Source organism: Phyllobates terribilis, unplaced genomic scaffold (genome assembly GCF_046119375.1).
Source record: "Phyllobates terribilis strain yellow unplaced genomic scaffold, ASM4611937v1 Scaffold_13__5_contigs__length_258822181, whole genome shotgun sequence".
In the NCBI taxonomy this organism is placed as follows: domain Eukaryota; kingdom Metazoa; phylum Chordata; class Amphibia; order Anura; family Dendrobatidae; genus Phyllobates; species Phyllobates terribilis.
Window position 1 is genome coordinate 254,045,910 of NW_027362773.1, and position 12,410 is coordinate 254,058,319.

General features: G+C 45.7%; 1 protein-coding gene across 2 annotated transcripts in view; it reads right to left on the reverse strand.

Moving 5' to 3' along the window:
• LOC141174467 (inactive hydroxysteroid dehydrogenase-like protein 1) overlaps positions 1–12,410 on the reverse strand; it is a 177,650-nt gene that overhangs the window by 159,904 nt on the left and 5,336 nt on the right. The window lies entirely within an intron of this gene.

The following is a 12,410-nucleotide window of genomic DNA, read 5'->3' on the forward strand; positions in this document are numbered from 1 at the left end:
TCACACGCTCACCCTCACACGCTCACCCTCACACGCTCACCCTCACACGCTCAGATGCTCACCCTCAGACGCTCACCCTCAGACGCTCACCCTCAGACGCTCACCCTCACCCTCAGATGCCCACCCTCAGATGCTCATGCTCACCTGCTCACCCTCACACACTCACCCTCACAAGCTCACCCTCACACCCTCACACGCTCACCCTCAACCTCAGACGCTCACCCTCAGACTCTCACCCTCAGACACTCACACACTCACCCTCAGACGCTCACCCTCAGACGCTCACGCTCACCCTCACACCCTCAGATGCTCACCCTCAGATGCTCCCACCCTCACACGCTCACCCGCTCACCCTGTGCTAGCCAGTCATCTCCCGGCTGCTCGCAGCAGAAGTACCCCGACCGGCGGCCTCGCTCCCCGGTCCTCCAAAATTCATTAGGGGCCCCGGGGGGATACATTGGGGGGTTAATTTAAAGTAGTGCACAACCCATTTAAATACTGCTTCGCTGATTAGTCGCGCCCGGTCGGCCGCATGCATATTCTAGAATACCCGATGCGTTAAAATCGGGCCACCATCTAGTTAAGGACATAATTGGCTCCGTCACTAAGAGGTTAAGGGCATAAAAATTATAAGTTTGAAAATTACAAAATTTTTGGAAATTTTGTCAAATTTGCAATATTTTCATAAATAAACATAAATAATATTGACTTAAATTTACCAGTAGTGTGAATTACAACATGTCACCTAAAAAAAACAGTCTCAGTATCACTGGGATATGTTGAAGCGCTCTAGAGTTATTAGCTCATAAAGTAACACTGGCCAGCATTGAAAAAAAAATGGCTTGGTCAGCAAGGTGAAGACAGGCTTGGGGATGGAGGGATTAATGTATTTTAGATAGATAATAAAATGGTTGCCAAAATTACATCTGATTAGGGTTACTTATAGATAAGACCATGGGTTCTTCTCAAATGCTTTTTCAGCAACTAAGGAACAAAGTTATTGAGTTGCATTTTCAACTGTGGATATTGCTTTACGTATGTTTATCATTGATTGCCGGTTTTTGAGGAAACTTTGTTTGGATTCACCTATGACATTAAGGTAGGATTGATCGTAAACGAGTAGCTAAAATTTTTGATAAAAGTTTGTTGTTTTGCTTCAGAAGAACTATAGAGCGGTATGAATGAGGAAGTGTGTTTTAGGTCGAATAACTGTCCATACTTCTGCAAATTTGTCTATGGATGATGAGTGTTTGAATGTTAGGTTGAATAGACAGGTAAGATACGGGTTGACCTAGAGTGAAATAATTTTGTAATATTCACTGAAATGTCATCAGGGCCTGTTTTTTATTGCTTCGGGTAGAGCTTATGGCTTGTCTCACTTCTTCCTCTTATATATCCCGGTCGAGATTCTTTTTGGGGTTTCTCATAAATAACAATAAAAATAATAGTTTCGGATGACTTCAATGATTTTAGAGTCAACCATATGTAACACTCTTGTTGTGAGATTCTGCAATGCTGAGGTTGGGGAAGACAGTTTCATATCATAGGTCATACAATATGGCATGACTAAGCACAGCCACAAAATACAAGGTAGTTATACAGCATCAGCAAGGTGTCTCTCAAAAATTTCAAAGAAACTGGGATTTCAATATGTGCTGTTCAAGCTCTTTTGAAGAAGCACTAAGAAGTGGGCAATGTTGAGACCATAGACGCAGTGATCAGTCAAGGAAACTTAGTGCAGCAGATGAAAGACACATCATGCTTGCTTCTCTTTGAAATAGGAATATGTCCACCAGTGCCATCATCTCAAAACTGTCAGCAACCAATGGGACCCAGCTACACCCACCTACTGTTTTGAGAAGTCTGACCTGAAGTGGTCTTCATGGAAGAATTATGCCCTAAAAGCCATACCTATGCCATGGAAACAAGGCCAAGCAACTCAACTATACACAAAAACATAGGCAGCAGGTGCTCTGGACTGATGAGTCAAAATATTTGTCTGTAAAAGAAGGCAGTTTGATCACCAAAGGGCTTGAGATCGGTACAGTAATGAGGGTCTGCAGGCAGTAGTGAAGCATGGTGGAGGGTCCTTAAAAGTTTGGAACTGCATTTCAGCAAATGGAGTAAGGGATTTGGTCAAGATTAATAGTGTCCTCAGTGCTAAGAAATACAGGCAGATACTTTCCATCGTGTAATACCATCAGGGAGGCGTCTGATTGGCTCCAAACATTCTGAACGGCAAAGACCCCAAACATTCAGCCAATGTCATTAGGGCTTATCTTCAGCTTGAAGAAGAACAAGAATCCCAAAATCATTCAGTCTTTCTGAGATTACATGAAGAGACAGAAGGATTTACATCAGCGACATCCACAGAAGGTCTGTGGTTAGTTTTCCAAGATATTTTTTAACAATCTCGCTGTCAAATTCCTTAAAAAACTATGTGCAAGTACCTAGAAGAATTGATGAAGGCAAAGGGCGGTCACCAAATATTGATGTGATTTAGGTTTCTCTTTTTTTTCACTCACTTTTATTAATTAATAAATATAAACTATTAACACTTCTATTTTTTTAAAGCATTCTTACTTTGCAACATTTTATCCATACCCCAGCTTATTGCACAATACTGTATATACACACTATACATATACAGATACCATATCTACAGTTTCTCATACTATAAATATTATTAGCATAGGATTCCTGCATATTAACAGCCCACCCCAGTTTTGCAATAACATTCCTCCTGCGGCGACTAGGAGTGTCACACAAATTTATTTTGGTTCAATAACTAAACCAGTCAGCCGTATACTACTAATACTATAATTTTACAATACTTACTTTTTAAAGGGAACTTGTCAGGTCCCTCAATTCTCTCACCTACTGTAATATCCACCAAATAAAATAGCCACCAAAATAGCCAACGTTTTGTTACAAAGGCTGCATTCTTGCATTCTCATACATTCATTCTTGTGCAAAAAAAATGTTTTCATGTGCCTGAAAAATCCCTTAACGCTCCATGATGTACTATTATACCATGAAGCATGTCAGGGAGTCCAGATCCCAGATATTACATAGCAGGTATCTGCCTTAAATAGCAGTGAGCAGCGCTACTGCCAATCACTGCAGGCAACCTCTTAAAAGTCACTGTCAATTACTGATTGTGTTTTTTTTATACTGTTTCTCTGCAATTGGATTTTTTTTGCCTTTTCCCTTACATTAAATGGTAAAAAGAATGGTGTCATATAAAATTACTATGTATCTTGTAAAAACAAGGCCTCATATGTCTATTTTAGCAGAAAAATAAAAAAGTCATAGAGATTTGAAAAAGTAGAGGAAAAAATGAAAATGCATTAACAAAAATTTGTTGAGTACTTAAGAAGTTCAAAAAAACGATTCAAAGACTTTCTATTTATTTATTTAGTAATTTAACTTGCTGTTCATACATTCGGACTTCTTATAGTTTTTAATACGTTTCAAGTTTTCAAAAACATCAAGCATTTAAAAGAAATGACTAGATTATTCTTCAGGTATTTTCTGCTATGAATCTGGCCCATACTCTTTACAACAGAAGTCAAAGTGAATGATACAAAAACTCCACAAAGATCCTTGGTGTTTTTTGAGCATTTAGTAAGTGTTGAGGCGTTACAAAAAACACTTAATGATGAAAAAAACTCATAAGAAAATGGCACACAAAAAGGAGCATTTTCTCAAGCAGTTTCCACATGAAAAAATTGTAATGTTTGACTGCCTCAAAAAAGACCAGTTGCACATACAATTCAATGCAGGAAATCAACTTGTGCGCAATGTCTTGTATTCCCGGGCATGTGCAGTGCATCGATGAGAAGGCAGACTTGTACATGCCCAGGTAAGAAAAATATTGCACACAGTTGCAGGATTTTCTACATTGGCTCCAGCCAAAGGGATAAGTTCTGCCGAAAAGAAGGAGCACCCTTTCCGCCCATTGTGTGTTCCATTGGTGCAGAAGGGGAGAAGTGATGATTCCAATCCCAACATTTACCTACATAACTTTACAATGGCAAAAGGACTAATTGACTCATAATGTGGGTGTAGTCACGGAAGTAGAAGGAGCACTGACACTCCCATGTCCTAGAACTGGGAGGTCCCATCTGAGATCTTTCAAACAGGGGGATGGGTATATTAATGCCACTGCAAATAACTTTTCCAAAAGTCCTAAACTCCATGTAATATCTTTATCATTTATACTCCTTAACATTAAAATTGCAAGAACAAGAAGGAAAAGTTGTGGAATTATTGAATAGACATGTTAGCGATATATAAATGATAAAAAAATGGAAACAATATGTTCAAATCATTTTGATTTACTCAGCATGAAGTATGAACAGCAAGGGCAGAAATCCCAGCACTTAAAACCTTGGCTGCTATCAGTGAAGTTATTAATGGTTGTCCGAGGAATGTTCTGCTGCATGTACTTGGGAAAATCATCAAGATCTGCTGCTAGCAGCTATTTTTGCAATTGCCGATCAATGACATCCTAGATGTGCTCAATGGGAGAGCAATCTGGAGATGTTGAATGCCATGGTTGCACGGTTAGGCCACTCAGGCCTCTCACAGTAGCACAAGAAATATACAGCCTGACAATGTGTTGAAAAACGGCTCTTGGGTCACTTTGGAGAAATGGCCGTACCACTGGTTCCAAGAGCAAATCAATGTAACTCCAAGCTACTAGTATACTTGGACATCCAATTAAATGGGAAAGTGAGGACGCTTCAACACTAAATATATATCCTACAGAAAAACGGAGTGATCAGCCGAAAATAATAAGAAAAGATCTTTATTGAATTGATTAGTCACATATGTAGCAAAGGGAACAATATAAAAAAAATTAAAAGTGAATGTACCAGCAGAGAATTGCACCTTTATCATGGCCACCAAAGGTGTATCAAATAATTGAGTGACCACCTCTTTCACACCAGTGACTCTCAAAAATACAGGTCACAGTAAAAATGGATATAACAGATATGGGCAGTTACAAACACTATACCCTATATCACTACCCCGCACCATTAGATGACAGTCCATTACCATGAGCAATGCACAATATAATAATACCAATACAGAGCTGATATATATTTATGCAAAATAAGATAATATTGACTTAGTGTCACACATGTCAGCAGTTGTTCTAGCCAGTTATTACAGCACTGTATATGCCACTACTGACACATGTGTGACACTAAGTCAATATTATCTTATTTTGCTCAGCCAAGCTCTGGAATGATGAGAGTAGATAGGCTTTTGGCACTTGTAGTGTGAAATTACATACAAGCTGAACATTCTGCTCAATCTAATAGTATGTTCAGTAGTGATGGGCGAGCACTAAAATGCTCGGGTGCTCGATGCTCGGGTCGAGCAAATTGGGAAGCTCGGGTGCTAGACCCGAGCAACGAGCCCAATGTAAGTCTATGGGACACTCGAGCATTTTTCAGGTGGCTCCCCCCAGCGGTCTGCAGAAGGCCTAAAAATTGCCCAAATCAAAGGGAACAGTGCTCAAATGACATGGGAACAGCATGGCGAAAACCCCTGGAAGCATTTCTGACTCCCAGGTCACTGCTGTCAGCAACGTGGTCAGAGTATTGTGCCACTTTTACGGACTCACAATAAAACATACAAAAACGAAACCAAAATGGATTTTACTGGGAAATATGTTAAGGAACATCCTTTCCAGTATAATGACTTGTATATAAGGCAAAATAAATAACCAAAAACAAAAATACTCCTCCACACCTTGGGCTATCTTCACACGTTTGGTTTTTGATGCGTGACAAATGCATTCACTGGGAAATGTCATTTTAACATTTTACAACCTTATCTGGCCATGTGGTGTGTGAGACATCATCAGACACATCCTGTTTAATTTATGAAGGAGGGACTCTGAAAGTCACAAAGCCTATTTTTTACTATTATTAAAGGGCCAGCAGTTGGCCCTCACTATTCTTAGAGAGCCATCAGCTGGCTATGCTTTGTTGTTCCCATTACTAAAGATTGGGTCTCCTATACTGTTATTGCTAATGCAGTGAGTGGCAGGTCTGCCCAAAATTTGGATGCACCCCAATACCCCTTTGAAGAGACTTAGAGGAGGGCCTCCTGAAAACAATGTTCCCATTATTAGGAAGTGGGTCTCCCATACTGTTTGCCTATACAGTGAATGCAAGGGTTGCCAAAAATTTAGAGGCACTCCAATGCCCCTTGGAAGACACGTGGAGGTCAGAGGGCCTACTGAATACAATGTTCCCATTATTAGGAAGTGGGTCTCCCATTATGTTTGCCTATGCAGTGAATGCAAGGGTTGCCAAAAATTTGGAGGCACTTCAATGCCCCTTGGAAAAGACATGGAGGTCTGAGGGCCTACTGAAGACAGTGTTCCCATTATTAGGAAGTGGGTCTCCCATTGTGTTTGCCTATGCAGTGAATGCAAGGGTGGCCACAAATTTGGAGGCACTCCAATGCACCTTGGAAAAGACGTGGAGGGGGCCTCATAAAAAAATGTTCCAATTAGAAAGGAGCGGGTCTCCTATACTTGTAATGCCCATACACTAAGTATATGGGCTGACAAACATTTACCCCTCGGGGGTATACATGAACATACGGGCATCATAAACACCCTTTCAAAAAATTATGTGGGTGTTGTGACTCACCCCCTGGGCCGTGGGGCACCCGGAACCGGGCTTCAGTGCGATGGTGGGGGTAGTAGTGGTAACCCGATCCCGTGGCTCAGGGTGGTCACACCAAATGCTGTGGCAGTCTATTTGTAGAGTTATGAATGTCTGACTACGCCACCCGTGGATTGCGGTCAGGGATGACCGCCACTGCAAGGCAGACCGCTGAGGCTGATGTTGATGTGCAGCACAGGGATAGGATAACGTCCCACGGGAAGAGTGTAGCCTCAGGGCAATGTAGGTGGATGCTGGGGGTGATGGTGCAGGCGCAGCATAAATCACACAGAGTCCAATGGTGCAGTTCAGGCCTTTTACTCACAGTTGTTATCCAAGTCACTTCGGTCGGCAAGGACTGCCTGAGCCGTGCTGCGTCCACCAGGTGAGGGGCTCGGTCAACCCCCAGGCAATTCAGGAGTATGGCACAGGACCCCCTTCTATCCTTTCTCTGGCCTCTCGTGCCCCACCAGTGACCACGCTTCTGTCCAGCTGCCTCAGGCCTTCTCTGGTAAAACATGGCACCAGTTTCCAGTGGTAGTCTGCTATGTGCTGTAGGTAATGTCCGACTACGCCACCCGTGGATTGCAGCTATTATAAACCGCCGCTGCAAGGCAGACCACTGAGGCTGATGGTGTTTGCAGCTGAGGTAGTGTTACTCCCCACGGGAAGAGTGCAGCCCCAGGGCAGTGTAGAGGATGGTGGGGGTGATGGTGCAGAGAGTCCCAGTGCCGTTAGTGCTGGAGGAGCAAGGAGTACACAGACAACGTACTGCAGTCCAATGTCTTTTACTCACCGTTCATATGCTCCGGGTCACTTCAGCGCAAGCAGTGACCACCCAAGCCGTGCGGTGTCCACCAGGTGAGGGACTCTGTCAACCCCCAGGCACTTCAGGAGTATGGTTCAGAGCTCCTTCCTATCCTTCCTTCGGCTCATGCCCCGCCAGTGACCCAAGCTTTTGTCCAGCTCCCGCGGGTCTATGCGAGCAAACGTGGGCCCCGTTTCCCGCTACCCAATATGGTATGCCTTCCTAGCAAGGTTTAGCAAGGGGTCGCACCAAGTGATGGTCGCGACCTCCGGTTCTTGGCTGAAGATTATTAGCTTCCACCAAATTGGGATCCGGTACCCTCTTCTTGCCTGACCCGTCACCCGATGCACGTTGGTCCTTAGGGTCCCTTCCACCTTCTTGTTCCTGAGCCCTTCTGTTTCTTGGCCACTTCTTTCCCTTTCCTGTTCCTTCTCTTCTCCTCTGTTCCTTCTCCTCTCAGGCCCCGGACTTTTCTCTAGGCCTGCCTCTGAGCAGAGCTCCTACAGAGCCTCCCCTCCCTGTCTTCTCCTCTCACTGACTGAACTGCACTGCACCTCGATCTAAGATGGTGCCCACCTTTTATACTTCCCTCTAGAATATGAGCCCAGGTGACCAGCAACCAATGAGCTCCTATCTACGCTCAGGAACCGTCCCCTCCTGCTCCTACATCACCGGGTTTTCCTCCCCCCTCCCCACTCCAGCCAGGGACATGGTCTGTAGTGCCTGCATTAATATTTAAATGGGAGCACCGTTGAGCTGTCCCCCGGAAATGGGGTGTGTGAGCTGCATGCAGCTATCTGAGCCCTGGTCCATACTCCATCCTTACCCGGGAGTGGAATATCACACCTCTGGCAGAGGTGCAATACCTCTGTAGTGACCGAGCCCTCGGGGCGCTACATTTACCCATGTGTGGGTGTGAAAAGGTGCATGGGAATACACCTACCAAAAAAAAGACACTGGATTTGAGTTTATGTTACGCTGCTATCATTCAGTGGTGTTGAGAAGTCTGGCAAAATCCAGCCCTTGTTCATTTTTATGAGAGTCAGCCTGTCAGCATTTTCAGTTGACAGGCGGAGGCGCTTATCAGTTATAATTCCACAAGTGGCACTAAAAACCCGCTCTGACAAAATGCTAGAGGCAGTGCAGGCCAGGACCTCCAAGGCGTAGAGAGCCAGTTCATTCCACGTGTCCAGCTTGGATACCCAATAATTATAAGGCACAGAGGAATCATGGAGGATGTTGGTACGGTCAGCAAGGTACTCCCTCAGCATCTTCACAAACTTTGTACTCCTTGTGAGAGTACCCCGCGCCTCAGGGCCTGTGCGATGGGAGGGGCTGAGAAAACTCTCCCAGAACTTTGACAGTGTTCCCCTGCTTCTCCTTGATTGGAGTTGTGTCTCTCTCGGCTGTACTCCTTGGTTGTCCAACGAACTGTGACCTCTGCCGCCAGCGCTTTCAGATGGGAATTTTTTTAACAGTTCCGCAACAAAGGCCTTCTGGTACTGCCACATTTTTGTAGACCTGTCTGCCTCAGGAATTAGAGATATAAAGTTCTCCTTGAAGCATGGGTCTAGAAGTGTCACCAACCAGTAATGACTGTCACCCAAAATTTTGAGAACGCGAGGGTCATGGGAAAGGCAGCGTAACAAACTCAGCCATGCGTGCCAGACTGATAACAGGCAAGACTTCCGTGTCCTCACCAACAGGACGTCTGACCATGCTCTCCTCCTCCTACTCCCTGTCCTCAGGCCATCCACGCTGAACAGAGGGTATGACAGTTGAGTAGGTAGTACCGTCTATAGCGCATGAAACTAGCTCCTGTTCTTCCTCCTCCTCTTCCTCATTGTCACCCAATCCATGTTGGGATGAGATGAGGCTGGGATGTGTGTAATCACCCTGTATGGTTCCTTGCTCCATCTCATCATGCTCCGCCTGCAATGCATCCTCTTTGTGAGCAAAGAGCATTTCAGACAAAGAAGCGGGATGGTGACGCTAATTATGGCGTCATCGCCGCTCACCATGTTGGTGGAGTCCTCAAAGTTTTGGAGGATGGTACAGATGTCTGACATCCATGTCCACTCCTGAGGTCTTATGTGTGGAGTCTGAATTGAACACCGACTGCCTTGTTGATGCTGGTAGTCAACAACTGCCCTCTTCTGATCACAAATCCTTCCTAACATCTGCAGTTTAGAGTTCCAATGCGTGGGGACATCACACACCAGCCTGTGAGCCGGAAGATGCAAATGCTGCTGAATCACGGCAAGGGCGGCGGAAGCTGTAGCTGTCTTTCTAAAATGGGCACACAGGCGGTGTACTTTGACAAGCAAATCCAGCAGCTCCAGGTAGGTTTTGAGAAACCGCTGAACCACGAGGTTAAGCACATGGGCCAGGCATGATACATGTGTGAGCTCGCCTTTCCTCAGAGCCGCCACCAGGTTCCAGCCATTGTCACACACGACCATGCCTGGCTGTAGGTTCAGCGGTGTCAGCCACAGATCTGCCTGCTCTTTCTGAGCTGTCCACAACTCTTCAGCATTGTGCGGTTTGTCACCTAAGCATATTAGCTTCAGCACTGCCTGTTGCCGCTTGGCCGAGGCAGTGCTGCAGTGCTTCCAGCTTGTGACTGATGTGGTCATTTCGGAGATGGAGGCTGAAGAGGAGGAGGAGGCTGAGGAAGATGAGGTGCAGGAGCTGTATACCGTGGGGGCAACCCTGATTGACCTAGGGCCTGCAATCATCGGCGTCGGGAGGAGGTGTTCCGTCCCAAGGTCCGACTGGGTCCTGGCTTCCACTATGTTAACCCAGTGTGCCGTCAGCGAGATGTACCATCCCTGCCCACAAACACTTGTCCACGTGTCCGTGGTTAGGTGGACTTTCCCTGTATCTGCATTGTTGAGGGCAGGGCTAATGTTGTGGGACACGTGCTTATGTAATGCGGGACGGCACACCGGGAGAAATAGTGGTGGCTGGGGACCGAGTACCGAGGGATGGCCGCCACCATCAGGTTGCGGAAAGCTTCCATCTCCATGAGCCTAAAAGGCAACATTTCAAGCGCAAGCAGTCGTGAAATATGGGAATTTAGTAGTGTGGCCTGTGGGGCGTTGGCTGCATATTTGCGCTTGCGGTCCAAGGACTGGAGTATGGACAACTGAACGCTGTGCTGGAACAAGGACGTGCTTGCTGATGGTGCTAGTTGAGCGTGTGCAACGAAAGGTGCAGGGCAGGAGGCATCTTCGCATGCACTAATGACAGGGGATTGTCTTGCACGCACAACAGTGGAAGAAGCAGCGGTGTCACCCGCAGACACTGTTCCTGGACCCTGGGGTTCGGCCCACAAAGTCGGGTGCTTTGCTGCCATGTGCCTGGTCATGCTGGTGGTGGTCAGGCTGGTAATTTTGCTACCCCTGCTGATGCTGGCCTGGCAGGTGGTGCAAATGGCCTTTTTGGGGTTATCGGCAGAGCCTTTAAAAAACAACCAGAATCGGGAAGACCTAACAGTCGTGTTGGTGTTACGGGTAACGGTTCCCCGCCTTCTGTCTTTGGCCACCACACTGCTTCTTCCTGCCTGTTGGGGTGCTCTTTCTTCATCCCCCCTGTGTGCTGCTGTCCTCGCTCTGCATGTCCTCCTGCCAGGTTGGGTCACTTACTATATCATACACCACCTTGTCTTCCATTTCCGCACACTGGTCCTCCTCCTGACTTTCTGGCAATTGTGTCTCATCATCGTCCATCTCTTGTGACACTTTCCCACCGTCACCTATGACCGTGGCTGCTCAAATATTTGAGTATCGCTACATGCAATCTACTCTTGCCCCGCTTCAAGTGGACCAGGCAAGAGACCCGAATCTATAAATGGAAAAGTGAACAGCTCTTTGGAGTGTCCAAGTGTGGGATCAGTTGTCTCTGGACACTCGGAATGGTGGAAGGAAGGAGGATCAGGGTGAGGAATATGCGGTCCAGACTCACTTGAGACTTGACCATGTGGAAGACATGGTGGTGGTGGTGACTGGAAGCATTATCTGCTATCCAACCAATAACCTTTTTACACTGCTTTGTGTTCAATAGTGGTGTTCTGCGGTCCCCTATTAATTGGGACAGGAAGGTCGAGCGAGAAGATGTGGGTGATTGTTGTGGCACAATTTCAGCTTGCCTACGGCCTCAGCCTCTGCATACACCATCACCATCACCATCATGTCCTATTCCCCGTCCCTTGCCACGTGCCTTGCCCATTTTAAATGGATGACAATATCTTCCACGCTCACTACAAATGGCTGAATTTGGAGCAAACTTATATGTGATCCGTGTGTCGGACAAACCACAGTTTTAAATAGCTGGCCTGTAGGTAACTATTTTTAACAGCGAAGACCTTGTGTCAATCAGTTCACTGACACACTGCACCAAAATTTAAATGGAGGCCAGAAATGGCAATATTTACAGCGCAATTATACATGATCCGTGTGACAGACAAACCACAGTTTTAAATAGCTGGATTTTTAGCGCTGTAATATGGAAAGGACCTGGCTGTATTCTGCAGTGCCAACAAACAAATGACGCAGATAAACGGTGTTCTCTGGATTGATTTTTAAGCAAACAATCAGGATTAAGATAAAAAAAATATTCCTGGCCCCTGATACCTATTTCTACAAATATCTGTAAAAGCACCAGCAGACAGAACTGGAATGAACCCTCTTGCTATGTGCACTGCAGTCTGCTATATACCCTGCCTACCTGCCTAGCACTGATATCTCTGCAGCTGGATTAGTCCTCAGAAGGACTGTTAGTTGAGTTGGATATGTATCTCTAATATAGTCTGGAATACCTATACTAACTAGAAACAAGCAAATCTCTCCCTAGCTCAGCAGCAGCTCTCACTACACTGTCTGAGCTAGTCTGATATAGACTTGATGACG